The following is a 27609-nucleotide window of genomic DNA, read 5'->3' as shown; positions in this document are numbered from 1 at the left end:
AGACTTGTACTGAAGAAAGTAAGGAAAAACCATCCGACCACGAAAGTAGGACTTAAATCACATCCCTCAGGAATAGGAAGTGAAGGTGATGAATCAATTTAAGGGATCAGATCAGATAGAATAGCTAATGAATTATGAACCAAAGTTCATAATATTGTAGGAGGCAGCAACAAAACGCATTCCAAAGAAAAAGAGTAAGAAAACAAAATAGCTATTCAATAAAGAAGAAAAGTGAAAGGTAAAGGAGAAAGAAAAAGACATATACAGCTGCATGCATGGCAGGAAAGAGAAGTGAAAACATTTTATTAACATATAAAGGTGCAATAATACAAATCTAAAATTAACCATCCTCCACAGAACTGATTTCACAGGTTAATGAAACAAAAAACCTTAAGCTTCATCCTTACCTCATCTTAAAAAAAATAAGATATTAATCTAGACAGATAATGTAAGCCATCTATTGTAAGGTCACATACCTGTAAGGTGTTATGGATAAAGGGAAAAAAAACCTAATATACATGTTGACAAATCTACCAAGATAGTTTTCTTTGCTTTTTTTCTCAATTTTAAATATTCTGTTATCCAATATCACAAAGCAGTTTGGAAAATTTCACAAGGTCATTTCTGTAATACTTCTGAAAAGTACACTTTCAAATAGCTTCACATTCTTAAGAGAAATGAGAAATAAAAACCCAACCCTACTAAAAGATAAGTATATTGACATATTATACACAGAATTGTAAACTGGCCTATCCATTCTGGATAATAATTTGGAATTGTGCTAAGAAAGTATCAAAATCGTTTATATCCTTGGACCCAGAGTTCTCACTATTACCATAAGGAGACCACAAATAGAAAAAAGATCCTTATCAAAATATTCATAACCATAGTTTTTGTTGTAGTGAGAAGTCAGGACACTTAATGGATGCCACTGATTAGGTAAACAAACTGTGATACATAAATATCATGGAATTGTTAGAATGTTATAAGAAGTGATCAATATAAAAAATTCAGGGAAATTTACTCATGTGAACTAATACAAAATGAGCATAGCAGAATTATGAAAGAAAAATATATGGTAACTCTTAACAACTTAAATAGAAAGAAATGCTTCTGCAGGGAAAAAGGAAAATGAAAAACAAGGCTATGCAATTGTCAATGTTAAAAAATAATAGAATTTTTTATATTTACCATGTTCATATTCAAAGAAGAAATGAAAAAAAATGCATCTGCTCCCCTATTTGCAGAAATGGGGAACAATAAGTGTAGAACATTGCATATTTTGCCAATTAAGGTTGATATGTTAGTTCTGCTAAAGTATTCTTCCCCGCCCTCTTTCTTTTTTCCCCTCTTTCAATTCAAAACACATTCATCTATAAATAACATTTTGTACATTGTCTCATCCATGAGAAAATGAATTCCCAGAGGATTGGGGGACCAACTTTTTGGTTTTGTTTGTATCCTTTGCACTTAGCACGTAGTACCTGGTTAATTAACATTGTTTAACTCATTAATAAATGTTTGTTGAGAATAATAATGATGATTGGTCATAGTGGTAATAATGATGATGATGATGACAAGGGATAGATCCCTAGTGGAAGAGGATGATCAAAATGAAACTATGAAAATAAATTATATTAAAATATATTATTTGTATACTATCTATATATTTATATTATACAATAAGCAAATATAAACACATATTTTAATAATATATGAAACTCATATAAAACATGTGGTTTACAAAGTGCTTTCTGACAACATTCCTGTAAATCAAATAATATATTAGAAGAAACATTAACATAATATTTCCAGCAACGTTAAAAAAGATTATTAGAAAAATATCTAGTTTTGTAAATAAGTATAAACTTATAAAAATTATCCATCCATTCTGTTATGGATCATGTGAAATCTGCATTAGCAATGAACTATCAAAAAAGGGCAATTATGTTTATACTTTTTCCCCTTTTAATTAAGGCAAAGGATAAAACATGCAGTAAACTTACCAGCAGGAGGAATACAGAGAGGCCTGGAGAGACTTACATCAACTGATGCTGAGTGAAATGAGCAGAACCAGAAGATCGCTGTACACTTCAATGCTGTATGAAGATGTATTCTGATGGAAGTGGAAATCTTCAACATAAAGAAGATCCAACTCACTTCCAGTTGATCAATGATGGACAGAAATAACTACACCCAGAGAAGGAACACTGGGAAATGAGTGTAAACAATTAATTTTACCTTCTGCATCCAATTTTTCTTGTGCAACAAGAGAACTGTACGGATCTGCACACACATATTGTATCTAGGAAATACTTCAACATGTTTAACATGTATATGACTACCTGTCAATGTTAAAAAATAATGCATGCATATTTTTTGAAAATAAAAAGTTAAAAAAAAAAGAAAAAAAAAAGAAATACAACATAGTCAGAAGATTCCTGATTTCAACCTGGTTTGGAAGCAGCTGTATGGACAAGTTTAATGAGGGAGCTAGGTGGCTTAGGGCATATTCGGGTACTTACAAGCTGTGTGATCCTGGGAAAGTCACTGAACCTGTGAGCCACTCCAGTATCTTTGCCAAGAAATCACCGTGGACAGTACTGCTGTGCTAGGGTCCCGTGGACAGTACTGTTGTGCTAGGGTCCACAAGTCATACGGAGTCAGACATGACTGAAATGAATGAACAAAAACATGAATGAGTTGACAAAGAGAAGGCGAATTTCACAAAGACAGGTACAAAGTCAATAATTTAGCATATACATGGTATGCAATCATAAGATCCCTGACAGTGTTTGATTCAACCTTTACCCACATTTTGACAGGCTTATCAGTTTTTCTGGGATGGTAAATCGAAATGGAGATGGAGTTAACTTTAACTTGAGTGTCAGGGAATGGTAGAACCTCTCAATGGATACATCCAAAAGACCACACTGAAAATGTAACAGGACAGCATGAAAAGTCAAGCCTCTTCCTTCAGGAAGCACAGATCTTAAATTTTTTCTGCAACCAATCACAGAAGAAAAGAGTTGGAAGGCATCCCAGAAATCCTGTAGTCTAACCCAGAGGTACAGATGAAGCAATCAAGGAGCTTTTAAAGAAAGCAATGTTCATTGTTTCAAATTTAAAATATAAATACATAAGAAAATGACCAATGTTGGAGAGGTTGTAAGGAACAGATACATTAATGTGCCATTGTATAGAACTTATTCCATATCAGTCACAATGGGAATTACTCTGAAACTGAGTACCAAAGGGGACTAAATTATGCATCCTTTTTTGATCTAGCAATCTAACAATCTATAAAACAATATATACTGTTATCTATCAGTATATATGCAATATATACTGCTAAAATAAAGAATCCAAATGTTCAAAAATATAACAATTCCTTTTTAAAAAATAACAAAACAAAAACACAATTTCTTTATGGGAACTAAGGGAATACTGACCACATGGGGAATGACTGAAGAAATTACGGTATATGAACATACAAGGGAATTGTCATTGTGCTATAAGCAATATAAGAAGGATGATAAGAGAAATGATTTCAAAGACACTTAGAAAGATTTCTATGATCTAATACAAAGGGTTGAGAACCAAGGGAAAAACCTGTATTTTTGACATTGTCAAAACAAGTCTTTCAGACTTGAACTTGAATGACCAAACACACTTGCAGAAGATTCATGATGAAACTGCAACCTAACTCCAGACAGAAAGGTGATAGACTCGGGCTGCAGCCTGAGTCCTATTTATTGGACTAGGTCAGTGGAAGCATCAGATTTGCTTGACTATGCATATAAGTTTTGTTTTACTTTTTTCCCCGCATGAGAGGAAAAGTAATTTAAAATTTTCAAAGCAGATTTTAACTTCAAATCTGGTACAATTCCATTTCCCCACAATTCATTTTTTTTCTAGAGATGTGCTGATGTTTTAACAAAGGACTCACAAACAAAAGACCTCTGCCCATACTGTGTGTATATACATCTATAGGCATCGGTTTCACAGCTATTCAAAGCAGTAATATTTTATGTTCTAAATAGCTTTGTGTCTTTGCTCTCCTTTTAGTCACTTTATATTCCAGTCCTGGTACAGAACTCCAGCATGCTATATCTACATTATCTTCCAGTAATGAAAAAAACTCACTAGCCCTTAAAGCAGTCAGGTATGAGTTTTAGTGGTCAGGACATGTTGCTTTATATTAAGTGGAACCTCTAGGGTTTGGTTTGGCTTGGTTTGGTTTTGGCTGAGGCAATTGGGGTTAAGGGACTTGCCCAGGGTCACATGGCCAGGAAGTGTTAGGTGTCTGAGGCCACATTAGAACTCATGTCCTCCTGCCTTCAGGGCTGGGGCTCTATCCACTGAGCCATCTAGCTGCCCCCAAATCTGCAATTCCTTTAAGTCACCCCCAGCCATGCCCTAGTTGTACTCAATGGCCCTGTCACACACATCAGGGAAATGATCTGCATCTTTAGCTCTCTGGTTCACTAACAGTCTTCAATTCAAACTGAAGAAACTAGCTCTAGCATATTTTATTTTCTTTTATTAACTTTCACAAACACATTTATAATGAACTTTCAATTAGCTACATGAATTTTTATGACAAGTTTCCAAATGTGAATTAGCTTTCCAGTCAGCAAATTAGTTTGTGCCTCAGAGAATTCCCAGACTAAGCAGCAATAATTATGAAAATAAATCTGCTCCCCAAAACAAAAACCATAATGTATTGACATGGCAGGTGCCATATCCAAAATCGTAAATGTGGATCAAAGCTCACCTTCAATGGCATGGAAAAGTAGAAATTCACATTAATTATCTATTTTAAATAACCAAGACTGGCACCCCGTAATATTAACACATTGAAATCACATATATGGCAAACGGTTTAACAACAATATAAATCTAATAAATATTTAATTGGGGGTGGGGGGAGATTCTATAAGAATGTGCTTTCATGTCTGCAGCTTGCAATTTAAGTTTACATTAAAACTCAAAGACACCTCCACAAGGCCTTGTAAGAGACTAAAATAATATATTCATTTAGTCATATCTGAATTACTTTCAACTTGGTAGAAAAAAAAAAAAAAACAAACTTTCCAACTCCCAGACCAAAATAATATATTCATTCAGAAATATCTGAATTACTTTCAACTTAGTAGGAAAAAAAACAAACACACACTTTCCAACTCAAAACCGAACTTTAAGTGAGGTCTGGGGTATGCTAGTATTCAGTCAAAAGGTCAATGCTAAATAGCACTGGAGGCCTTAAAAAGATCTGCCTACAGTGGTTCTTTCTGGTGCAAAGGAATGGAAAAAGAATGAATTACAATGGGCTCCACAAAAGATTGTGTTTACATACACAAAAGCAAAGGAGCTTGAGGTAGAAAATAAACTAACAGGTTTTTATCAGCAGATATTTTCTATATTTTTGGAACTCAGAGCAGATAAAACTTCAAAGAATCAGAAATCTGAAGAGTATCTTATTTGCAACTCAAAAACACTCATTTTCCCCAACAATATTAAACTTCAATAATATTTATTAAATCATTTACACAAATTGTTAAAAAATCCTGACACTCCCAAACTCCAGAAGAGGACTATTAACAAATAAAAATAGTCAGTCTTCAAACTCGTAATTCTTAATGAGGCACACAGTAAATGAGCTATAGTTTCCCCAAACCCAATATAAGTGTTTATGACTTACTCTCAAATTATCTGACTTAGAAAATAAATCTTAAGAATTGATCGATTGAGTAATTCATCCTGAGTCAAATTAGTTTCAAGTGTCCAATGTGTTATCTGAAGCTAGATCTGTCCACACTAGTATTCTATCCACTATATCCTGTTGTGTCTAAAAGTAATACAAATGAATACTAATAAAAATAATGCAAAAATGGGAAAACCTAGTAACCAATTTTTTTTCCTCAAGGAAAAGAATAAAAAAATTCTTTACAAAAAGCAAACTGAACTAGAGATAACTAAAATACTCATTTTCTCAGGAAAAAAAAGCACAAAAATAAAATTTTAAATAAATTTCACAGCCATGTGTGAACATTCTTAAGAATGTTTCATGTACAGGTTTCTACAGTTCCAGTTTTAGTACAACACATTTAGTACAACACAAAATAAGTTAACACAATCATTTGAATTGGCTGCCTGCACACTAGACAAGGCTCATTTCTCCTTTTTGATTTCTTAGCACATGTAAAACATGCCATAAGATGTCCTGTCCTTCCATGGACAATGCAACCATTTTGAGGTTGGTTCTGACAGATGACACAGGGCTCTACTGTGCTAGAGGGAAGAAAAGATCCCATACTTTTTCTTTGCTTTGTGCTTCTTTTCTCTCAAATTCTCCAGCATCTTCCTGACTACTACACATGATAATTTTAGATGCTGATGGCTGGGAATAATCCTCATTATCTTGGGAGTCTGATATCTGTAGTATCTTTTCATCACTTTCCTCAACACATGAGTCATTGGTTTTATTGTTCTTATAATCTGGAACATCAAAGCCCCCTTTTTCCCCTTGTGTGGGATTTTCTAGTGTGCCTTTATCTAAAATCTAACCTTTCTCCTCTGGAAGCCAATTTTCTCACAAAGTCCAACATCTGTGGCAATGGGGTGGAAGTGGAGGATTTATTTTGTCACAGGAAGGACGCTTCCAATAATTCTGCAATGAAAGAAGTAGAATCAGTCTCAATGGTTCTTGAACATCTATGAATAACAATGCTAGTTATAACAATGTACTCTGTCTGTTTATTAAATGTTTGTTTTGCCATAGAAAGAAGATTTTGCACCCTCACTTTTTGTTGTTCATTTTCTTTTCATTTTCTGACTCATTTTCTTTCCTTTTTGATCTCATTTTTCTTGTGCAGGAAGAGAATTGTGCAAATACGTTAGCACATATTGGATTGGACATATATTTTGACATGTTTAACATGTACTGGATCGCTTGCCATCTGGGTGGGGAAAAGGAGGGGAAAGTCTGGTAAGGGAAGCTCTGTATGTGTCAATGTTGAGAGATGATCCATGCATATGTTTTGAGGGTAAGAAGCTTTTAAAAAAAAAGATTTTGTAGATTATTTTGCAATATCTCAAATTCTACCCTACCTTTATCTCTTAGCAACTAACTTCTGAAACTGAAATTGTGGTTAACTAGTTTCGCCTTTTAGAGATTTAAGAAATTTTATATTCTGTTAGTTGTAGATCTTTTTTCCATAGGAATTCATCTCTATTTCTGGCAAGATCTCCTAATATCCATCAGCTACCATGTCTATTTTTATTGTGAAGTATTCAGATGAATCTCTTAGCAGCCATTTCCTCCTTCTTCTCCCTTCCTTTCTTGGTAAAACAGAGATGGAAGCAATTTATAAGAAACTGGTCAAATTCTATTCATAGATAGTTCCTCACCTTACAAATGGTTTGTGTTAATTGTTACAAATCGATTTTTTGAAAAGAATCAATGTTCTCATAGAAATACTGCTACAAACGGAAACTAGGTTTGCAGGCCCAATTCAGAGAAGTCTACTTTATCTAGAATAATTTTAGTATTGCTAGGTACCAAACAATGTAAAGATGGAAAAGGCTGAGAGGGTGGCTAGAATTATGTATAGAGATCATCTAATGGACAGCCTAGTTCCATTGCACTGTGGAGGGGAGCCTGAGGTAAAGCTTGTCTTTGACATCTTCTTCATGATCCCTGAGCGTTTTTCTCTCATCTCTTGGTAAATCTTCCTGGTGTCCTAATGTGATCCATCTTGGAGTTTCACTCATATGTGCCCTCTACTGTTCTTCATGTTCCCAAATTAACTATGATATTTTCACTTGAAGCAAAACTTTTAATCCAACTGTCAAGATGTGTTAGGAAGAAAGCCTGAATTAAAGCAATGTAATGATTCTGAGCCCTGGAAACCTCCTAGAGTCATCCCTGCATTTCTTTCTTTTTTTTAAAGGCTTGCAAATCGAATGAACCCTAGTTATTTCAGGGACAAAGTGAAGTAGAAACATTCAGAAAGTGAACATCTGCAAAGGTCTCATTTCCAAAATATATAGAGAACTGACCCTAATTTATAAGAAATCAAACCATTCTCCAATTGATAAATGGTCAAAGGATATGAACAGACGTTCAAAACCCTTGATAATCTCAAAATCTTTTCCCAGTAGATTACATGTTTGAGGACAGTAACTGATCTCCACATTATCTTACCTCTCTCCCCCACAAAAACCTAGCACAAGACTTGTGCATACTTGGTGTTTATTCATACATGGTGTAGACTTCAAAACATAAACAGTTATAATTATAAAAATAATTTAAAAAAAGAACTGATCAATATAAACAATTCAGGACAATTTACTCATGTGAACTAATAGAAAATGAGGATAGCAGAATTATGAAAGAAAAATGTATGATAAGTATAACAACATAAATAGAAAGAAATGCTTCAGTAGGGAAGAAAGAAAATTAAAAAGAAATAGAATTCTTTATATTTACCAAGTTCATATTGAAATAAGATGTGAAAAAATGTATCTCCTCCCCTGTTTGCAGAAATGGGGAACAATGAGTATATAATATTGCGCATTTTGCCAATTAAAGCTGATATGTTGGTTTTGCTAAGCTATTCTTCCCGGCCCTCTTTTTTTCCCCTCTTTGGATACAAAACATATTCATCTATAAATAAAATTTTGTACATTATCTCCTCCATGAGAAAATGAACCCCCAGAGGGTTGGGACCAAGTTTTTGCTTTTCTTTGTGTCCTTTGCAATTAACACATAATGCCTGGTTAATTAATTACTGAACTGATTACTAAAGGTTTGTTGAGAAACATAATGATGATTTGTAGTAGTGGGAATGATGATTATGATGACAAGGGATAGATCCCTAGGTAGAAGAGGATGATGTAAATGAAACTAATATGAAAATAAATTATATTAAAATACAGCATTTTATATTATTATATAATATGTAAAGATAAACATATTTTAATAATATAAACAATGCATATTAAACATGTGGTTTAAAAAGTGCTTTCTGAAAACATTCTTGTAAATGAAATAATATATTAGAAGAAACATTAACATAATATTTCCAGGAACATTAAAAAAAGATTATTAGAAAAATATCCAGTTTTATAAATAAGTAGAAACTTATAAAAAGTGTACATCCAATTCTGTTATGGATCATGTGAAACCTGCTTTAGCAATAATCTATCAAAAAAGGCCAATTATGTGTATACTTTTTCCCCTTTTAATTAAGGCATAGGATAAAACATGCAGCAAACTTACTTTAATGTCTCAAGGGACATCGGTAAATTATAACTGTGTTCCTGTTCTCGAAGCTTAGAGAATTCTACCAAGCAGGGCTTTGTTGTCTCTTGTCATCTCTGACCTGAAAAACAGCAGCCAGTTAGTAGAAGTTTCCTCACTATTTTAAAGCAATATTTAAAGAAAATATATAAAATTTAAAGAAAATATTTAGGTTATTCCAAAAACAATGTCAGTGTAAAATCTACCACCAATCAAGTATTACAGTACCTTTTAGTATAGAAAGATAATGGGCAACATCAACTTACTACTTGTGTTAGGAATCAAACTTTTTTTATACTCCCACAATTTAAAATAAACGCTTTTCTCTTTGATCTCTATACAGACCTAATAGTGATATTTCTGGGTCAAATGATAAATGCAGTTGTACACACAGGTGGGCAGCCCCAAGTTGTTCTTCCGAATGGCAAGAACAGTTCAAAATGATAATAAAAAAACCCATTTTCACATATCCTCTCTAGGGTTTGTCATTTTCCTTTTCTGTCTTCTCTGTCAATCTGATGTGAAGCAAAATGACTCCACTTTGTATCTGCTGTAGGCATCATCTCACTATCTGACAACTCAGTCAAATGTATGCTAAATATGGCACTTTCTAGGACTCTTTGGTTTCCTTGATGTGGCAATTAATTTACATTGATTAAACTTTTTAATAAAATTACTATGTATGCTACTTTTTTATTATTTTTCTTCCTTTCCACATTTGAATAGCAATTATCTCTTTAAAGAATTCAGAATCAAGTTGCTTTAATTTATGACAGACCCTTTTATCATTCTTCCTTCTTACCATGAAGATCTTCATCTTAGCAAGTTGATGCTCTGACTATACTTGCATAACTGGAACAATTCCAACTTCAATAAAAATTCTTTCCTGATTTAATAAGATAGAACCAAGTTTAGGGTTTTCAGTGTTCCTTGGTGGGGGTTGTGCCCCGCATGTGCCAATTATTTTAATAAGGAGAGTGTTCCTTCTATAAAGGCATGAGGCTTCCATGGAATTTGTGGCCTCTCCTATTCTTTATTCCTACATCATGCTTAAATGATGCCTATGAGGCAAGCGTGGGGGACTGGAAGGATGGGAGTACTATTGACAGTAATGTAATAATCTATATTACAGAAGACCTGTAGGAAGATAAGTACACTGATGCATGCTTGTTAGAGCCACAAATCGGTTCAATTCATTTGTAAAATAATTTGGAGTCATGCCAAAAAAAAAAAAAGATACATACTCCTTAATTCAAAACTACCACTTCTAGGTAGATGTCTGAAAGAGGTCAAGGCAGCAATAAGATATTCATAAATACCAAAATAGTAACAATTTCTTCTTTTTCTCATAGTCAATAAGGATTGATTAAGCATCTATTATGTGACTAGCATAAATACCATGCTAAATAAAGATATACAAGGGATATAATGTCCCCTCAAAAAGCTCACAATCTCTTGGCAAGAAGAGAAACAACAAACAAACAAACATACATTTAAACTTTATTCAGGAGAAATAGGAAATAATTAATGGAGCAAGCTTCTAAGAATAAGAGATAGGGGGGAAGCTTTCCAATAGAAGCTGTGATTGTAGTTGGAACTTGCAAAAGGCAGGGGAAGGAGAGCATCCTAGGCAGCAGAACAGCCAGAAAGATTATCTGGTGTCAATATGTCTTATTTGTGGAACAGCAAAGAGGTCAATAACACTGGATCAGAGTCAGTTGGGGTGGAAGGTGTGATGTGTAAGAAGATAAGGGGGGATAGGTCATCAAGGGCTCAGAATGGCAGAGGATTTGTATTTGGCTCCAGAGGTAACAGGAAGGCAGTGTGAGAGGAAGAAGGATGAGTTCAGACCTGCATTAAGGACAATCACTTTGAAATCTGGAGGATAAAATAGAATAATAAGAGACCTGAAGCAGGTAGATCTACCAGGAGACACTTAAATAGCAAAGGTGTGAGGTGATAGGGTCGTGCATCAGATGGTGGCAGTGCCAAGTTTGAGAGAGGCTGAACACGTGAAATCGATAGGCCTTGGCAAAGATGCATCAGAGGAGGGAAAGGGAGAGATAATGAGAAGGTGAGGATGATGCCTTTGTGGCAAGCCTGGGGGACTAGAAGAATGGGAGTACCAGTGAAGATAATCGGGAAGGGGAGTGTTTAGGGAGAAAGATAAAATTTCTCTTGGAGATATTTTGAATGAAAATGGCTGAGTTGTAATATTTGTTTAGCATATGATCCATGATAAGTAGCTTGCTTTCTCTGTGACTCAATTTACTCATCTGAGAAATAAAGAAATCATTTATTCTCCCATCTACTTTCCCAGGATGTATAAATTTATCTGACACTTTTTAATTATTCTGGCATCTTGAAATAGAATTAACAAATTAATGATAATATTACAATCATTACTCTGATAAAGACGTTGACTAATTTATATGTAGGATTAGGATATGAATTCTTTATATTTACCAAGTTCATATTCAAAGAAGAGATGATAAAATGTGTCTCCTCCCTTATCTGCAGAAATAGGGAATAATAAATGTAAAATATTGAATATTTTATCAATTAAGGCTGGTATGTTAGTTTTGCTAAACTATGCTTCCCTGCCCTCTTTCTTTTTATCTCCTCTGTTGATGCAAAAAATATTCATATACAAATAACATTTCCTACATTGTCTCCTCCATAAGAAAATGAATCCCTGGAGGGTTGGGACCAAGTTTTTGGTTTTCTTTGTATCCTTTGCACTTAGCACATAGTACCTAGTTAATTAACATTAATTAATTGATTAATAAATGCTTGTTGAGAATAATAATGATGATTAATGGTAGTGGTAATGATGATGATGATGACAAGGGATAGATCCCTAGGTAGAAAAAGTACAACAGTTTCTGTACTTGAGGCAAAGTAGGACACTTTTAAGAAAGACTGTGGTTCCCAAAGAAAGGAGTCAGGCAATTGGGTTGACCTAAAACACCATGCCCAGAAGGCAAAGGGAGGGTGTTCAGTCCACTGGGGCTCAGTTATTCGGGGAGTCGAGGGGGACCCAGCCTGAAAGAGAAATGGGCGAGAAAGAAGAGCGAGACCAAGCAGGTTCTTGTCAAGGTCTCAGTTTATTGCTCTTGGGGTACAGCCTATATAGCAAAAAGTATGAGAAAGAGAAGCAGGGTTGGGCCTGGGAAAGGAACATGGGAATGGCTGGTTCAATGAACAGGAACATTTTGCAGTTAGGATACACAATGTTGGAACATACACAATGTTGGAACATTCTATGGTCAGCTGATTCTTGGAAGGATCATGCCCACCTGTGGTCGGCCTGATTCTCAGAACAATTTGTCTAAGAGTAAGGCCCACTTAGGGGGGAGAGACACCTGGGCCCAAGCCCTTGGCTCCCAACAGGAGGGCCTCAGGCCTCAGGAGTCTGGGAAATGCATGCTGGGCTTTTCTATGCAGAGGTAGGGAAGGGAGGGACTCTCCTGGAGCTTCTGGCCTTCCTCTTGGTTGTCAAGGAGCCTTAGAATTAAAGCCCCCCATAGTAAGTTATCAATGGCATAATAATAGAATCTTTTCCTGTTGATTTGGAGAAGATCTGAATCTACAAATTCTTTTGAGACAATCTGTGATACCAACCCAAGATTTCAATATACTTTGGGGATTCAAATTTCTTCTCCCCAACATTTGGTGTCCTGTGTAAAGATAGTCCTAAAACTCCAATATATATGGGGTTCAGTGTTTCTGCACTCCCATAACCCATTTTCATGACAAAAATTAATTTATACATTTCATCCTCTATCAATTAACCTACAAGATCTTGACAAAATAATAACAGAAATGAACCAGAATAACAGAATAAAAGTAGGTCTATAATAAGGAAAATAATGACAGAAAAGTATGAATGGAATAGTACCTTCAAAGTTCAAATTATTATAAAACTTTAAATATCAAAATGATTTCATGATGGTGAAAAAGTAATAAATAATAGACAGAATTTTTATTGTATTTTAAGGTTTGTAAAGCTATTTATCAATATTATTGCATCAAAAAACAATTAATATCATCTTTTTACAGATGAGGAAATTTAAGGAAGGTAGAGCTTAAGTAACTTATCTAGAGGCACAAAATCAACAAGTATGTCAGTCAAGATTTTTAACTTGTTTTCCTAACTGTAAGTCTACAGTATGCTCATTTCTTTTTCCTATTTTTTTTCCTCCCATGGTTTTTTCTTTTCGTTCTGATTTTTCTCTCCCAACATGATTCATAAAGCGATTTGTGTTAAAAATAAATTTTAAGCTTTACCTAAAAATAAAATAACATTAAGCTGTTTAGCTGATGAAATTCACTGTTAATTCAATTTCTATTAATCATCTTTGTTGTTCTGAAGTATCTTTACATTATTTCTGAATTTATTCTTGGATTATCTAGCCAGAAATTAGTATATGGCTATATCTCTTTAAGTTGGAAATACAAAATGTAGGTACATCACTGAAAGTTTAAAATAGTTAGAGTCTCAAATTAAAACAAATTGGAATTATTTAAATATACATGTAAATGCACATTATTCATATACACCATAACATTTAAAATAAATTTTTTTTTAGTATCTTTCTATTGTCCTCCATCTCAACAGATTTAGGCTTTTACTAAAGTTAATACATTCTTCAAATATCAGATGTTTGCATACTATATATAATGAGAGGCAGAATGTGTGCATTTCCAAGTTGCATAAATTAATATAAGGGCAAAAAAGCTTCCTTTCAAACTTTGTGAAAGCATATGATATTTATCTGACCATAGATGAAGTCCATGGAATCTGTAGGAGAACAAATCATCTCCAACACATTTTCCACCCCATTCTTCACCACCCCCAGGATAGGGTGAATAACCTGTTGAAGCCCAACCTACTCCGAGATGCATTGCTTCAGCTGTCACAAAAGGTTCTGTGTGGTCTACCATGAGTTCATAGTACCATTTCCTCTACTGAGCTGACCCTTCACTGATGCCAAGGAAAATATTGGGCCGCATGCTTTCAAGAGAAAAAAAAATACCAGTTGAAAAAAAACTAAATATCTATTATCACTTTTATTTTATATTACTTTTCTTGAATTATACTCTTCTGAGAAGAAATAAATCAAAGCCATATCATTTAATTTAACATTTGCTGACTTATTATACAAGTATATTCAGTATTGACCATTAACATAATTCAATAAACAAAATGTTTGAAGTTCTGGTTAAATTATGCTTACACTTCTGATTAAGTAACAAATCAAGAGTTTAATGTTGTTGGGATTTTTTTATCTTAATTACCTTTCTATGATATTTGCAGGAGTATGCAAGTAATGCCCCTATTTTAAAATTAACCCTCTGGGCAAAAATATATGCAAGACATTTTTCAGTTTCATCTGCATTACTAATATTTCCTCCATTGCTTCTTTAAGCCTAATCAGGAAAAATAAATCCTTGATTTGTAGTGTCTGGTGATTTCTGAGCCTTTAATACTCATACAAAATTTAACAATTGGCTCTCAAGAGCAAGTTAAAATTGATTCTAGAATATCTCTGCCTATTTTGCATCATATATTTGAGTTCGTATGTTAGGAAACAACATAAATTAGTTCATGAACGATAATCTTTTTAATTAAAAACCATAAATCCAAACCAAAATTCTTTGAATGGAAGCAAAACATCAAATTTCTACTATAATAAGTTTTCTATTACTTCTGGATAACATATACAGTTAAGTAAATATGTTTTGAAAATAAGCTATAGTTGAATATGATTATAACAGAAAAGCAAACTTTTTCTTGTTTCATTCTCTCACAAAAATGAACACCATGAAACCCAAGTTCCTTGAGGACAGGCCTGTTTGCTTTTTAATTGTTATCCACCGCACTAAGTGATATATCTGGCATATGCTATGCAATTGATAATTGAGGTTGGCATATTAAAATGTAATCATATTTTCAATATCTTCTAGGAACACACTGAATCATCTCATTTTACTTGCTTCTTTGAACACAGAAAATTGTAACATATTTACTTTCCTTGACCATCAACTTATTCCATCAAACTTCAGGTTTATTTAGCTATTCAGATGACCTATGATAAAGAGAAGCCTCTGACTCAGTTTTGAGCTGGTATCATATACCTTTTTTCTCAATTTGTCCATTGTATAACAGTGGTAGTCAGGAAATACAATTGCCTCTGAAGAATTAAAAATAAGTATCACACAGAAGACAATGGACAGGTGCACAATGATTATAAAAGTACATGAAGGCTGCTAGGTGCAATCAGTGAATCACTTCAAAGATTAGGAGTAAAAGATAACATAAGGAATTTTATGATACGGAGAAAAAAGTGCTAGTTACATAGAAAGAACAAGTGATAAACAAAAGAATAATGACTGTTTTTTTTAACCATGTAAAGTGAAAGTAACGAAAGTCTCCAGCACATCTAGGTAGACATCCATGGTAAATGTATGGAAATATATAGACAAGAGTTATATAGAGGAGATAAACATGAAGGGGTTGTAATCTGTAACACTGGAAGAACTCTAGAATTAAGATCACAAATCCATTTCAGTCTTGGAATAAGGTAAATACTTTATGAATGACATTCATGTAAATTTATGTAAAATAATATTTAATGCTGCTCAATGAGAAAGTTAAAAGATTCAACTTCTAAAAAAGAGGCTTAGTAAGTCTATATATCATTAGACTTTAATAAAAAAATATCTGAGGCTAGATTAGAACTCAGGTCCTCCTGACTATAGGGGTGGTACTCAATCCACTGTGCCGCCCATCTGACCCCCCAAAATTTTATTAAAGATAATGATAACAATGAGACAACACCAAAATTTTTGAGATTCAGCCAAAATAATACGCAGAAGAAAACCGATACGTGTAAATGCTTATATCAATAAAAGAGAGAAAAAGGAAGAGCAACATAATGTGTATGTCAATAAAAAACAAACTTACACCCTTATAAATAAATACCAAAATAAAAATCATGGTAATAAAGTTTATAACAAAATATCAAGCTATTGAATTAAATAGGAGCTGGGTTTTTTTGGGGGGCTGGAATAGATAAGTCATTGGGTAATTTGATTTTAAAAATAGCAAAGCAAATCAAACTACTAGTATCAAAATTGAAAGGGGTGAATGTAAAACCAAATGCACATAAAATTAAGGTAATTTTTACCCATTTTGCCCAATTATTTGCCAAAAAAAATAATCATACGAATGATATGGATTAGAATTTACAAAAATATAAAGTGACAAAAGAGAATTAATAAAAGAAATAAGATGGGGGATGCCCAGAAGATTGCCCTTGAATATTTAATGAGTATTGGCTAGGGAATCACATGAGGGACTTTTTGTCAAACAGAGCTTTTGCTTGTGCATGTTAGGCCAATTCGAATATAATTCATGAATTAACTGAAATAGATAAATATTTCCAAGAATATAAAGTGTCCAGATTAACCAAAAAAGGAAATAAAATATTTAAATAATCCTACTTTAAAAAATGAAATAATGCATAAATGACCTCCTTATCCAAAAAACCTAGCACCACTTGTATTTACAAGGGAATTATACCAAATACTTAAAGAATATTAATTCCAATATTACATAAACTATTTGGAAAAAAACAACAGATAAAGAAGTTCTGTTGAATTTACTTTAAGACACAATATGGTCTTGATATCTGTTTCAAGGAGAGTAAAAACACAGGGGGGAAACTATACATGAATTTCCTCAATGTATATTGATGCAAAAATTTTAATGAAATTTAAGCAAGGAGACTGCTAATAGCATTGTAAAAATCATATGCTATGAAGAAAGGGCATTTATATCAGGAATGCTGGACTGGTTAATATTAGGAAAACTAAGCAAATGTATCATGTAACAATAAAATCAGCAAAAATGATATTATTTCAACAGATACAGAAAAGAATTTTGACAAAATGCAATACTTGATGAGGAATAAATGATGAGGAGTAAACTAAGGTCTAAAGCGAGATGGGTCAGTTCCTTTTCTCTCTCTCCTTCCTTCCCCAAAATAACCCAGGGTGGGTTCGGCAGCATAGGAATTTGCTACTTAATGCTGTATGGAAACATAGTCTTTATTGTTTAGAATGGAAACACCGGAGAGCCTGTGGGCAAAATGGCTGCATAGTACAAGGCCAATTTTGCAAAGGGTAGATTTTTGAGTTCTCTCTTTTATACAAGAGCACAATCATTCAGATGCAGTGATGTAAGGAGGTTCCTGAGAGTGATGCAAATAAGCTAAGGATTCTCTTGTTATCTTTTGGGGACAGACAGAAGTCTCTTCCCAAAAAGGAATTTCCTGATGCCATTTGGTCTATCTGAGTAGATTAGAATGGGGGCTGTAAAACCCTGGCCAGCTCAGATAGCCCAAACTAGTTTGACCAGATCTTGTATCAAAGGTCCAAGTCCTAAAAGAAGTTGGAGATCAAACAAGGAATACCAAGGGGCTACCGCCCTCAACAATACTGATTTTTATTTAAAAAAGCAACACACACACTAGAAAGCACAAGAATAAATGGTGCTTTTACTTAGAAGAATAAGGAAAATTGATTTAAACAAAGAGCTACCATTGTCTTTAATGGGGATATACCAGAAGACTTTCCAATAAAGTCAAGGATGAAGCAAGAATGTCTATAATCCCCATTAATATTCAATATTGTACTAGAAATGCTTGGTATAGCAATCAGAGAAGAAGAAGAAATTGAAGGAATAAGGATAAGGAATAAGAAAAGAATATTTTTTCAGAAGGTATGATGGTTTACTAGCATGTCAACTAAAGGAGTAATAAAAATAATTAAACACTTCAATAAAGCTGAAGGATATAAATCTTCCATAAAAATCTTCAGCCTTTCTATTTGTTACTAATAAAACCTTGCAGAACAGATAGAAAGAGAAATTAAATTTAAAATAACTACAAAGATTATGAAATACATGGGAGTCTACTCATCAGAACACTCACAGCAACTACATGAACAAAATTAAAATAGACTCTTCATATAAATGGAGCTCTATATAATTGGAGTAATGCTAATTGCCTATAGGTAGGTCAAGTTAATATAATAAAAATGACAATATTACCTAAATTGATTTAGTAATTCAGTGTAATGCTAATCAAACTACCAAAGAATGACTTTATAAAGAGATAAAACATAGTAAAATGCACCTAGAGAAATAAAAGGTTAAGAATATCAAAAGAATTAATAAAAAAAGAAAAGAAATGAAAGGTGACCTAACAGTATCAGATATAAACTCTACTTCAAAACTTTAATCCTCCAAATAATTTGGTATTGGATAAGGAATAGAGAAGTTGATCACTGGAATAGATTAGATACATAATGTTAAGAAGGAAATGAACACAGTTTTTGATAAATCTAAGCATCCCAGCATTTAGGGCAAGAACTCACGATTTCATTAAAACTGATGAGAAACTTTAAAAGTAGCCTAGTAGAAATTAGATATACATCAACATCTCACACTGTAAAACAAGTTACGTTCAAATTGTCGTCATGATTTAGACATAAAGGGTGATATTCTAAGTTAATCGTTTGATAATGGAAAAATTACTTTTCTGATCTAAGGATATGGAAAGAGTTTATGACCCAAACCCAGAAATAAAGGCAAAGTGAAATGGATAATTTGAGGTAAAATGGAAAATTTAAACGTTTTTGTACAAATAATACCAATGTATCTAAAATTACAAGAAAAGCAGGAAACTGGGAGAGGGGAAGGTCTGGAAGAGGAAGAGAGATGGGAATCTTTGTAACAAACCACCCAACCCAAGAGATTTAAAAAGAGAATTTCCTTCCCTCTTCTCTATTTGCAGTTGAATATAACCTCCTACTGAGATGTCTTTGAACAAAAGAAATACTTTAATAAATGATGGTAACTATCTTTATATATAATTGGAAAAGTAAAATAGTATTGAAGTTGAAAAACAAAAGCAGCAACAACAACTAACAAGTTGCCTGAGATGAGAGGCGATTTGTGTTGATAACACACCTGGCATGTGTCAGAGGCCCAACCTGAACCCAGGTCTTCCTGATTCTTAAGGTTTTTATTTCAGGGAACAATTACTGTTTGATTCCCCATATTCGATCCAGTCTATTGTCTAATTATTTCTTCTGTGGAACCAGTTCAGCATGCATCTAGAATATCTAAATTATTTATATTGATACAGTAGGTCAATCAAATGACATATTAAAAGAAAAAAAAATGGACTTTTTCGTGCCCTTACTGTTTTAATGGATTTTTTATTCCGAAATTGTTGATCTCATTTAGGAGACCCCATGGCATTCTAAATTCTGACACAATCAGAACAATGTTATCCACAAACAGAAGCATGTGGGGTACTGTACCACTTACAGAGTGTCAGGCATTTGTACTTTCTCTGCATGTAAGGAAGGTTAAATGTGTCTCAGCTCTGTTTTTTATATAACTTTTTGCTGAGAACATGAGAACATGCTTTAAGTTATCCAATGTGAAAAAAAAGGAAAACACCAAGAAGTTGGAAGGCCATCCTGTCTTGTGTATTAATCAGTGAGTATCCTTTATTGCAGGCCAGTGTTTACCCTGGAAACCTGGCCAGTTCCTTGAGTAAAAACAGTCCTGCTAAAGGAATGAACAAATAGTCTTCTTGGGGGGGGGGTCTCATGTGATGGAGCATCCTGTACCTGGGATGTTGACACATCTCAAGAGTCACATCTCACATGAGAGTCCTTAGTGTAGTGCCTTCTTTGTTCTCAGCTGAGAAAAGCCTCTTAGTGGAAAGGGACTTTGAGAATTTAGCTAGGAAGTGATAGACAACTTGCCTGCCAATGCCTGTCACTTGCCACTATGAGTAGCTGTGACCATGAATTCTCTCAGCAGGGGAATTCCAGTGTTTTCCTCAGAGTGGCCATGATGTATGTTGTATGTCGTTATAGTGGCCACTGGGTTTATTAGTTGTATATTAATTACTTTTGTGCTATGAGTTTCCTTTTTTATTTTCCTGTCTTATTTAAATGAAAGTTCCAAGCAGTAATAAACTTGTGCCCACCCTCATCAACCTGCCTGTTGAAATGGGAATTCCAAACCTAGATTAATCTTACACTGAAACATTCAATTGGAGGCTAAGCATGACTATCCTTAGTAGTCATTCCAATCAAGCACACAGAAACTTGAGGTGAGCCTGCTTTCAGATATACAGAAAGAAAGGGCACTCCCCTCCTGACTTCCGAACAGGAGCAGATATTATCTATGTCTTGTAGGACTTGAGGACTAAAAGGTTCATATCTTAGGATACTTAAGTTTTTAAACTGATTGTGGACATGGAGCTCTGTGGATATACTCAAGAGACTAAAATATATCTTTAATGAATTTTCCCATGATCCCATATTACTCTCAAATTTTATTCTTGACCTCCATGCTAACATTACTGAATTTAAATACAGCAATCACATCTTTTCCTTTGACAGCAAGGAATTTTAATACCGTTCTAGTTATGTGTTTTATAATTAAAGGACAACTCCATAAAGCTAACAATGCAACATGAGAGAGACGTGCCATTGTGTCTATGTTGAAATTTAAGTATTTTGAGGACTATGGAGTTTTACATCTTTCTAAGAGAAGTCAACTTTTCTGGTTCTACATCTGGCAATTCTAATATTAAAAAGAATTTGTCTAACTACGGCTTCTAAAGATCACTTTATTAGATTTTGTGTTAGTACCTTTGACCCCCATAGTAAAGCCCTTTCTTTTTCCGGTCATTATGCAGGGGAAGGGGCATTTTGTTTTATTTCTGAGCCTGGATGGAAGAGCAAGGAGTCCTATTTAAGTTGTGACCTCACTGCCTCCAACCTGGAGCTGATGCTGCTCCTGAGCCTTCCTGGGAGCTCATCAGATCCAGGTTGGAGGCAGTGAGGCTGTTGAGACACCAGAATATTTGAATTCATTGAATCCATCAGATTCATTTCTCCTGGTACCAATGAAATGTACTACCACTACCACATTTGACTGTAAAGCAATTTAAAAATAATTTACTATACAGTAAACATGAATACAACCAATTCAGTCCATCAACAAATGTCTATTAAGCACCAAGCACTTATGGGGACATAGATAACAGAACTACTGCTCTCAAGAAATGTAGATTCCATCAATTGACCTTGTTTTGCACCAATTTACATTTTAAATAAATGAATAATGAGGTAATTAAATTGACAATAACTTTTCAACCATTTTCTGTCTCTAAAAGGGAAAACAAAGCAAAAAAAAACAAACTAAAAAATCTCCTGGTTCATATTTTTTTTATTTTGCATTTCATAATTCCTTTTAGATTACTTAGCTTACATACTTCCTACATTCCTTTAGCTTACATACTCAGTTTTTTAATTGCAATATGGTGCTCCATTGACTGTCTGTGGGACATTTAGATTGTTTAGACCAGTTTTGTGGACTAAAAAAAATTGACAATTGTATTTTTGATAGTTTTAAACAAAACTTTCAAGGTTTATATTTTCAAAACAATGGGTAAGAAGCACAATTGTTTTAAAACTATTATACCATATTGTCAGATTGCTCTTCAAAAATTCTATACAGATTTCCAAAATTAAGATGGTGCATGAGAAAAATCAGATCAAAAAGGAAAAAAAATACAAATACATTAAATTTAAAAATATTTCCATATAAATCGTGTTGGGAGTGAAAAATCAGAATGAAAGGGAAAAACCAAGAGAAGGAAAAAGAAAAAAAGTGAACATAGTGATGTGATCTATTACGTGGGGTTTATAAAAGAATGTATTCTTTGATATCTAAGGGAGGACTAGGGAAAAGGGAGGGAAAAAATCTGGAAGACAAGGTGAATTTTTACAAGGCCAAATTTTGAAAATTATTATTTTAAATAAATGAATAATTAGTTAATTAAATTAACAATAACTTTTCAACCATTTTCTCTCTCTAAAAGGGAGAACAAAGTCAAAAAAACAAAGTCAAAAGTCTACTGGTTCATATTTTTTTATTTTGCATTTCATAATTCCTTTTAGATTACTTACCTTACATAGTTTCTACATTCCTTTAGCTTAAGTACTTAGTTTTTTTAATTGCAATATGGTGCTCCATTGACTGTCTGTGGGACATTTAGATTGTTTAGACCAGTTTTGTGGGAACTCAAGGGAACTCCAAGGAAGAAAGAACTCCAGAAGGAAGGCTAGAGGGAACGTTAGGGAACACTATGTAAAGAGTTAGAATAAAGACCTGTTGCTGCATACTTGAGTGACTTGGGTGCTCAGTAGAGGAAACTCTAAAGAGGTAGCTCTCTGATTGAGATAATCAGATCCAGAGACGTCCAAAGACCTGGGGAAGGTAAGAAACCAGTTGACCCCTGCTGAGGTAAGCAGCTGGGAGTTAACAGTAAGGTAAGCCTTAGCCCTCTGTTTTGCTTTCTTAGAAATCACATGATCTGGAAGAAATTTTTTTTGATAGTTACCTCATCTCTCTTCAGCCCACTATCCCCACACCCACCATATAAAAAGCTTTGCATCAAGGGGTTTATTTGGGAGGGTTGGGTAGCCCTAGTTTATTTAAGGGAGCTCTCTGCTTCTGTAAGGCAGCCCTGCTCATTCTGGACTTGCCACTTGTCCGAGATTCTAATGAAACTTCCTACCTTCACTTTGAGGAGTCTGCCAGTAGTCAATTTTGGGTTAGGGTCTCCGTACCCCACACATCGTGAAATATAAACATAAATATAACTCTCCATTACCTCAAGGTTTAATGAATTACTAGTAGTCCCCAAATTTATCGCTTCTGGTGACAAACTTCTCTAAACTGACTTAGCTTGGTCCTGAGAGAACACACACTGACAGTCCTTCACTTGGGCCTAGACTTCTCGGCTTGGTAAGAATCTGCTAGAGCCCAAGTCTCAGTGGAATAACTTTTGAGAAGTCAGGATTATTGTATAATGTTATAACAAGGCATTAGATTAAGACTAGTGAAGGCCTCTGCTTACAAGAAACAAGACTAGAAAAAAAAGTTTGGGTAAAAGGCTAAGTATACCTTGTAAATATTACCTCACTTGATCCTCACAATAACCCTGCAAGGTAGGTGCTATTATTAGCGCCCATTCTATAGTGGCTGAGTCAGGCAGAGAATATGTGACTTGCCCAGGGTCACACAACTAGAGATTGTCAGAGGCTGGAAGTGAACTCGGATCCCCCTAACTCCAGGCCCACCACTCTATTATTCACCTTACCACTTAGCCAGATGGACACACGAGGAACAGAAAAGGGCTTGAACAAAAGAAAAGAGATACAAGACAGCAAGTAATCCAGTTTAGCTGGAGCACTGAGGCCATGAGAGAAAAAAGTGTGACACACTGGTAGAAAAGCCAAGTGGTCAATACATCTATTCCTATTCAGCATCATCTAAACAAAACTAAGCTTGCCTAGAGTCTATAATGCTTTCTTGCAATATTAAAATAAAATAAAAAAGTCATAAAATTATTTTCACTAACTTCTTTTAAAATTATAAAATATGTAATATACAAGTTTCTGTTAGCAGGATGAGATAAAAATATGATTGTCCTTCCTAGATTATGTACTTCAAAACAGATTAGGGACTTCAAGATATTTATATACAGGACATTATCTGAAACTTTTCAATCAACTTGACCTCAATATATCAATATTAAGAACTCAGCTGAACTTTCAATTTTTTTTGTTTTCCAACATTACAATGAAATTAAAATAAATCTTTCCAAGTCATACATTATGATTGGGTTTTTATCATTTCCAAATAGATTTGTGATCTCAATGATTTGGACATGCCTTTTAACAGGAATACACATCACATATTCATTGAAGTCTCCTCAACTTGCTTGCCCACACCCTTCCCTAAGTTCACCATGGAGGTCTACCTGCTTTAGAAGCTTCCGGGCACAAGGATTCTAACTGAATCTTGAGTCATCCTCCTACACTGCCTTGTCCTCCCCAGAGCGATCTAGTCACCCAAGGAAGCACAGATCTCTCTACAGTGTATATCATCTCTTCTCATATTTAGCATGACAAAATCTACTTTCCTACTAATTTATTCTTATAAGTGAAAACTAACTGGCAATATTAACCAAGTAAGAAGTTAGAATCATACAGTTTAACGAACACAATCTTTCTCCACATCAGTTAATGAATGAAGATGCAATCGTACAAGTACATAATATAAAAATAAACATTTAAGAAAAAAATTTAACTGTGCTCCAATAAACCAACACATATATAGCAAGGAAAGACAGATTTAAGTCATTAACATGTACTGTAATGTTAAAAATTATGCATATTATACAAATTTCTTACCTCTTAAAAAAGAGTAGAAACATTTTTTCTAATTCTAAGTCTAAATTCATACCTCATCTCCAATTTTGGGGGGACTATCACAGAAAAGGAAAAGTTTATACTTAGGGCTAATGGGTATTTTAGGTTCTTCATCAGATGAGTCGGTGTCACTTTCTTCTGCCTGCTGTATCTGGCATATCTAAAATAAGCTATTTCCAACACTTTCAGGAATCAGGAAAGACTATTGTTCATCAGCATTATGTGTCTTGTACAAGAGATTTAAAGATGTTTTTTTTTTAGACTCTGAGCCGCAGATCTACTAAATTTGTTAAGCAAAACAAGTGAGACAAAGATCCTATGGTGGAAGGTCCCATGCTTTGATGTAAAGAACAATAGATTTAGGATTCCAAAAATTTGGATTTGAATCTTACTTCAGTCTTAATATCTGAATGACTTAACGACTTAGATTTCAGTCTCCTTATCTGTAATATGAGGTCTACTAAAATATTTCTAAAGTGCTTCCTACTTGTAACTTCTGTCAACTATGAACAACACAAGTAACATCTTACTAAAGAGAGCAATGGAAATTGCATGACAATTGAACCACAACTTCCTATGGATTTTGAATCTTCACACAGAAAAATGCAAGGATCACAGTTAAAGAAAATACTTTATGAAGTAATCAGCCCCTACCTGATACTCTATATCCCAGAAAAGGTAGAGGTAGAAGGGGTTTTCAACACATCACTTCTTTGGTCCATCATCCAGATATGACTGAAGAGACTCCAGAAGCTCCATTATACTAACATGAACATATATCTAGTCTTTCCAATGGCACCAGTAATTTCACATCCAGGGCCATGTCCAGTCCTCCTGATCTATAGAGGACCATTGGACCCAGAGGGCTCTGGATGGCAAAGGGCAGCAGGTGACCTTCCCCAGACCCCCTCACTTAAATCCAATTCGCTTGCAGGTCATGATATCCCATCCCTGCTGTCATGGTCCTCTTTGAAAATGAAAGACAAACAATAACTTCCAAGGTTGTAGAGAGAGCTCCAGTCCCAAGTACACTGGGTTAGGACAGCCACATTAGTAGCCAACATATCTGATGCTGTATTTCTCTAGTATGGAGAATTCCGACCAATAAAGTCACCATCCCTCCTCCCTCAAATTGTATTCCTCTTTTCCCCATGCCCTTTTTAATCACTAGGATTTGTCTGTTATGCAGCTAAATTAAAATTCATTTCCAATTCTTCAATGACACAAATGGTTCCAGCTTAAATGCATGAGAAGGAAAGAATACCACTATGTTCTAATGTGATCATTTATCTGGAGAGTAGAGATGAAGTTGGGCAGCAGAACATTTACTATTATTTCCCCAAGTTCTCCAAGAGAAAGCTGAAATTAAGAAATCTTAAATCACAGAAGTGCTTCTCTGTAAGGGACCTAGAACCAATCTTCCCTGTGCAGAAGGGAGCCGCCCTAATGTCAGTCATCTCCAGGATATGATTCCAGGTTGACTAATAGAGCTACGTGTCGGTAGATGCGTGGAACTATGAGTTGCTTGGCCATATAAGGAGAAAAACGGCTAGGCATTGCTAAAGGAGCTTGCCCCGCCCACAATGGGAGGAATCAGGGAGGGTCCAAGAAGATTCTATATAAAAGTAGGGAAAAGCAACCGCTCGGGGAGACATTTTGGGGAGCAGACAATAAAGAACAGCTCTGCTACATGTTGGCTCTCTGTTTGTTTATTCCCCGCTCCTGTCTCCGGAGCGGGGCCAGAGACTTCCGAAGGTTGGTGGAAGGTAGAAGCGCGCGGTAAGAAACTTTCAGTTTCCAGTGAAGCTGCAGGGAAGCAGACCCACAACAATTCTCTAGAGACTATTCTGTATATCTGCCTCACAGGTGTGATTGCTTCTTAAGGTGAATAAACAGTAACCAAACTCAAACTAAGATGAGTTTATTGTATATCTTCACAGCTAGCACCCACTTGAACAGATGAGCATTAAATACAGACCTACCTTACCTAAGAATAAAAAAAAAAATCATTAACACATAAAAGGGTCAAATTAGAAAAGTAAATTACCATATCGAATCATTGCTCACTACATATGCCACTCATAGGACAGGAATCAACCGTTTCCAAATGCCCTCATATTTAAAAAAATAGATAGAAAAATAGATAGTACTATATTAGTAACAAAGAACCAGAAGGAAAGAACATCCTTTTGTCTTTTATATTCAGAGAGATGAAGCTAACAACAGTTCATTAAAGAACTCTGTGTACACCTTTTTCATCTCTTCAGATCTTTGTAACTGAGCTTGTGAATACTGTTTCTCAAATATTTTGCTGCAACTCAATTTTTCCATTCATAAAGCATTTTAAGGAAAGGTTTGAAAAGACATCCGTTTAATTTACTATCTGAAAAGAGGTAAACATTTCCTGTTTCTAATTCGGTTTTATGACTTCTTTTGGCATAGCTGTTCAGAAAGGGTAGAATCTCCATCTGGCAAGAAAAATTTACACTTTATGTTTAATGCCCAATAAACTGACTTTGAATAGGTGAAACATTAATACATCCATTTTGACATTCTCATAAATATGAAGAGCATGCTAAGAAACAGTACATCTAAATGCATGAGCAGCTTATAGGTTCTACTCTGAAGGCAAGGAATAAAAAATGTCCCGGTCCAGCGGGACTCAGTTATCCGGGGAGTCGAGGGGGACCCAGCCTGAAAGAGAAATGGGTGAGAAAGAAGAGCGAGACCAAGCAGATTCTTGTCAAGGTCTCAGTTTATTGCTCTTGGGGTACAACTTATATAGCAAAAAGCATGAGAAATAGAAGTAGGGTAAGGCCTGGGAAAGGAGCAGGAGTGATGGGGAAGTTGGGTTGGGGCTGGGAAAGGAACATGGGGATGGCTGGTTCAATGAACAGGAACAGTTTGTGGTTAGGATATATGTT

At 34.7% G+C, this 27609-nt stretch overlaps 1 long non-coding RNA gene across 1 annotated transcript; it reads right to left on the bottom strand.

Moving 5' to 3' along the window:
• Nucleotides 1-2012: 2012 nt before the first annotated feature.
• On the bottom strand, nt 2013-9616 carry LOC141548770 (uncharacterized). Its single transcript, XR_012484052.1, has 3 exons — nt 9287-9616; nt 6571-6673; nt 2013-2673 (listed from the first exon to the last, which is right to left on the bottom strand). It is a non-coding gene; the product is annotated as an uncharacterized LOC141548770 (long non-coding RNA).
• Nucleotides 9617-27609: the final 17993 nt, after the last annotated feature.

This window comes from Sminthopsis crassicaudata, chromosome X (genome assembly GCF_048593235.1).
Source record: "Sminthopsis crassicaudata isolate SCR6 chromosome X, ASM4859323v1, whole genome shotgun sequence".
NCBI classification, from domain to species: domain Eukaryota; kingdom Metazoa; phylum Chordata; class Mammalia; order Dasyuromorphia; family Dasyuridae; genus Sminthopsis; species Sminthopsis crassicaudata.
The sequence above is the reverse complement of the archived record's forward strand: the minus strand, read 5'-3'. Positions and strand labels throughout refer to the sequence as shown.